The 5692-nt window shown below is 36.4% G+C and overlaps 1 protein-coding gene across 2 annotated transcripts in view; it reads right to left on the bottom strand.

The window, feature by feature from the left end:
- Positions 1-5692, bottom strand: part of INTU (inturned planar cell polarity protein) — a 91855-nt gene that overhangs the window by 39602 nt on the left and 46561 nt on the right. The window lies entirely within an intron of this gene.

Raw genomic sequence — 5692 nt, 5'->3', positions numbered from 1 at the left:
TCATGAAACATATGGTGTTCATAACAAAAACCTACACCAAAACCTATATAGTATTTTCAGTCTTTACTAGATGGCCTGGAAATAATACAATTGAAATATTAAGTCTATCAAGGCAAGGGGACTATGAGATACTATTTTTTTAAAACACTGAATTCATTAACTTCCTTATTTAATATTATGAAAGAAGTCTAGATAGTGCCAAAAACCTGTTAGGATATTTTCTTTTCAACAAGATTAAAATGAATTTCATGTTTTACCATCGGGAACATACAAACTCTGCCAGTCTCCTCCTATTTAATTAGCTCTATTTTAAATACTTGTTAGCAACAAGGATTTTCTGCATCAAACCCTCATCAAGAACAAAGCCTTTTCTAATTACAGCACTGGAAGGGGTTAGGACGAAAAAAAATCTTTTCTCTCCCTCTGAACAGGGACCTTTACCAAGTTCATTACAGAAATATCAGTACACTTTCCCAGGGAAAGAAAAGACAAATGTAACAAAAGATTTGGGCAGCACCATCTATATATATTAATGAGTTACCAAGGTTTACTATGTAGCACTACACAAGGAGATCAGTTATCTTTAAAGTAAGCTTAAATGTTTCATTTTATTCAAAGGTTGCATAAATTAGGGACAACTAAATTAATGAGAGAGTATTTTACCTTAAAAGCATAAGACATTTTTCTCAACAGAGATCTACAATATCACATGGAAATAAAATTAATAATTTTATGAATTTCAGTAAATCCTACACTTTTATTTCTATTTCATGCATTTTACATATTAGGAACTGAAAATAAATGGTTTGGCTCAATCTTGGCCACAGAAGGGCTGCCTGAAAAGACTCCTGTCAAAATAGAGCTGACTAGCTAAAAACCTCCCACAACCTTCAAACATGGGGCATTGACAAAGGATGTTTTTAGTTGTGTCCTGCACCAATGAATGGAGACAATGATCTGCTGCACTGCTGTACAGAGGAAGGCTGTAAACTATGCAAGATTGATTCAGAAGCTAGTAAAATTAGGAGCATTTCTAAAGAACTTACATAGTAAGTATTTGTCAGAACTTGCTAAATACCATTATTCAATAATACTTCTCTTCTATGCAAGCAAAACAAACACTTTCGATAGTGATACTAGCAATTTGGACGTGGAAACAACGTTATTTTCTTAAAGGATAAAATTACTGAAAAACTGGTTGATTACTCTGAATCGCCTATTTATTCTGATCTAAAGAAGCAACCATGGACAAAACAACCAATTGAACCCATGATTATATGAAATACTAATTTCCTTGTAAGCAGATAACTTTTACTTATCTGTAAATTTTGGTTTTGGTTGTAGTGATCCAATACACTCCCAAGTATAGGAGTAAAAGGATTTACTGAAACTCATAAAATTATTAATTTTATTTCCATGTGATATTGTAGATGTCTGTTGAGAAAAATGTCTTATGCTTTTGAGGTAAAATACTCTCTCATTAATTTAGCTGTCTCTAATTTATGCAACCTTTGAATAAAATGACACATTTAAACTTGCTTTAAAGATAAAAATCTCCTTGTGTAGTGCTACATAGTAAACCTTGGTAACTCATTAATATATACAGCTGTGCTAGGTTCTGGGTTCATTAATTCTACTTTTAAATGCCAAAAGTTGGAGAATGAGTAAATAGTCAAAGTTGCTAGTATTTACTAAAGAGGCTTGAATACCAAACCAAAAGACACAGGTAACAAAAGGATTACTTATAGAAGATGACAAAGATAGATAGCATTTCCTCAGTTCTAATCCAAAGTATTGTAAACTCCAGAGCCTGAAGCAGTACATATCCCTATTCATAGAATCATAGAATCAAAGAAAAATGAGGGTTGGAAGGAACCTCAGGACATCATCTAATCCAACCCCCTGCTCAAAGGATAAAACTCAAGATATTTGCCTCCAAAAGTAATAGCATCCTTTTTTTAAAAAAAAACAGAAAGACTTTTAATAGCTTAATTATACTATTTAAGCAGAGCCCAGATGAGGGGCTATTTGGGGTTGTACCACCCTGAAGTTTCCAGGAAAGAATTTCTCACTGTCAACATACAAAGAGAACAGGCAGGTTACAGCCCCTCTTCACCCCTACCCCTCTCATGCTCTGCCAGTTCTCCTTTTCTAAAAGATAAGGAGAAAAAAGGGGTTATGATGTCATGTGGAACAGAAAGGGGGTGGTACAATATACTCCCAAGTATAGGAACTGCAAATAGGTCAGCTGTTTAAAAGCCATTGTAGTCACTTACCTTCTAAAAAGGAACTATTAGTCCTGGAGCCAGTTAGAATTTCATTATCCTTGAGTTTAAAATATTTTAAAAAATCATTTGCTTTATATTCACCTAGCTAGTGACTATATTCAGACAGTATTTAGAATCACTATGTTCAGTTGTAGCTCTCTCTTTATAACTGTCTCTAGATTCTTCCTGGACTACCCTGAATGGTAACAGTCGAATGCAACCTCAGATTCTGACCTCAGAGCTGATGAAAAATTTAGCTCTCTCTAATATACAGTGAACTTTGACAAAACGTCTTAATTTTCTCTCTCAAACCTAGGTAAATGCACTTTTTAAATTTTTGCAGTAAGAAAGTTCCAAGATGAGAAATGTTCTGTGATTTTATGCGACTCCGTGGGAGGAATTTTGGGGGCAAAAAAATTTACAGAAAAGGAACTAGACTGAGGCTCTATGGATGTATGAAAGACACGTGTATGAACTAATTTGTTCCAAAACTGCCTCTTCCTGTGAAAGTGTAGTTTCCTAAATGGCAAAAGGAAAAACAGCACAGCAAAGCTTAGAGGATTACAATGCAGCATCTCTCCTGAATTGTACGTATTTTATAAAACGTAAAAATTAAAAGTATTGTTTACATTAAAAGTCAAGAACTTAAAAGCTAGGAAATACCAGATTTATGGTTGCCCATGCAGCCTTAATTCTGCCCCTTTGTCTGTCCACTAGATGAAGAAGGCAGCTGGTAGAAAAATATGATACGGAACCATGTAATTAAAAACAGTGTCATAATGGATGTTCCCAAAGGGGCTCAATTAAGGTTGCACAAAGAGTCAGAAATCTGTCATTTCAGGAGCTTAATTTTGCAAATTAAACAATGTACTTTAATGTAAGATTTTTAAATGCAACTTATATTTCCCTAAAAAGAAAAAAAAATCAGATTCCATTATGAATAACTAACGTTTAACACAACATCATTCACAGAGAACTGAACATCTACAATCCTCTGACACACCTCCAAATATACTTCAGAGCTATGCAAGAGAACTTCAGAAAAACTTAAAAATCATCTCCTTCATATAACCTACTCCAAAAGAGCTCAACCCAAGAAGGAAATCATTACATGCACTTAAAAGACATAAATCTAGATATCTTCCCAGATATTATACAAGACATACAAAAAGACTAACAAAGATTTTTTACAATATCCATCCAACATAAAAAGAAGAAATGGAACCAATTACTACGGAAACAACTTCCCCAGCAACAAAACAACCGTCAGAGAAGCACCAAGAATACCGTAAAACATTTCAACCTCACACTCGATGAAACTGAAAGAAGCAACCAACCCTCAAATATCATCACTTTCCATTCACACATTTACCAAAGCTAAAAAATCTGTTCTCTCTAAAGGTCTTAATTTCTGTGTGGAAAAATACCCTAATAATGTACTACAATGTGGAGAACTGTAAGAATTTTTCCGACACCTCTGTCTCGAGGAATAGTTCCACAACCAAAATGAATCCGCTTCCAACAATACTTTATCCTTTGACAACATCGAGGAAAAGATTAGGGCCCCCCTCCCCATCAGATTGGACACCTCACAATGGACAAAATTCAAACCTTGACTGCTATGCTGACCACTTCAAGGAAAGAATGAACAATGAAACTATCAACAAATGCCACCATAACCTCTCCCTCTCAGAGAGAAGCACCATAGGATCTCTAAGATCCAATCACCAAATAGTAATAAAACCGTTAGATAAAGGAGGAGCTATAGTTATCCTTAACCATGGAGATTACATAACAGAAGCCAACTGACAACTCTCTGACACCACCTACTATGAAAAACGAGAGGAAGATCCAACTCCCCTTTTCATCTTAAAACTCAAAACCACCATCAAATCATTTGCATTTGAACCAAAAAAAAAACCCCCAACAAACAACTACAGAACTTGATTCCCCCACCAACCCAGGAACTTTTTACATGCTTCCTAAAATCCACAAACAAGGAATCCACAAACCTTGGCAGACCTATAATATACAACCATGGAACCCTAACTGAAAAAATATCAGGTATCATTGAATCCACCCTAAAAACTCCTGTCACTCAAAGACCGAGTTTTGTCCAAGATACAACAGACTTTCTATGAAAATTTAAAAACACAGACCACCTTCCCAGCAATACCCTCCTAGTCACCATGGATGTTACCAGCTTATATACCAATATCCCACACCAGAATGGCATCCAAGCCTGCCTTACATATCTACAAGAGCAAGACTACAACTCAGAGTACAGACCCAAAGATATTACTGAACTTATACACTTCATCTTCACACACAAGTTCACTTTCAACAACCAACACTTCCTCCAGACCATAGGCACAACAGGCATCTTATGGGCACCAAAATGCCCCCCCATTTTGCCAAACTTTTTACAGGCCACCTAGAAGAAGAATTCCTCAAGAACTACACCATCGAACCCATGCTATACTTAAGATATATAGATATCTTCATCATTTGGACTGAAAACCCGTAATCCCCGATTGATTTCCATCACAAGTTCAATAATCATGACCCCTCTATTAGGCTCTCTCTTGAATACTCCAGCACCAACATTTCTTTTTTAGACACTACAATCAATACCCAGAATAGTAAAATACAAACCACCATAGACAAGAAACCCCTGGACCAACATACATATCTACACAGAACCAGCAATCACCCTAACTACACCAAGAAATCTGTAATATACAGCCAAGCTCTCTGATACCACCAAATCTGCACTGAGAAAAACAGCCGTGTCCGTCACCTCACAAATCTCATGAAGGCTTTCATTCAACAAGGACACTGCTCCAGAGAAACAGATCACACTTTTGAAAAAGCCACTCAGATACCATGTGAAGAATTGCTGCAGCACAAAAAGAAAATCCTCACAAATCACACACCATTAGTTATGACATACCATTCCTCCCTGGAACCTATATGGAAAATCCTCAAACAACTGCAACCTATATTAGGAGAAGACCAAATTCTTAAAGAGATCTTCCCAGAACCACCCATCCTACCCTTTAAACGAGCACCAAACCTTGCCAATCTCATCAACAGAAGCAAACTTCCTATGGCCCAAAACACACCGAATGGATCCAGAGCCAGACCATGCCAGGACAAGAAATGTAAAACTTGCCAACACATATCCACCACTCCCACAATAACTTCACCCCACAACAGAACGATTACCATTCCTCTTACCATACCATCTTATACCTGCATCCCCAGAAATGTAATATCTTTCATCCACTGCATTAAATGCCCTGATGGAAAATATGTAGGAGAAACCAAACAACTGCATACCAGAATGAATGCACACGGAAAATGTATCAAAAACAAAAATACCCAGTTGCCTTTGGGATACTTATCACAAGACAACCCCCTCT

This window comes from Crocodylus porosus, unplaced genomic scaffold (assembly GCF_001723895.1).
Source record: "Crocodylus porosus isolate Cpor-Errol unplaced genomic scaffold, CroPor_comp1, whole genome shotgun sequence".
NCBI lineage: Eukaryota > Metazoa > Chordata > Crocodylia > Crocodylidae > Crocodylus > Crocodylus porosus.
Note: the sequence above shows the minus strand (reverse complement) of the source record. Positions and strands in the feature narration are given on the sequence as shown.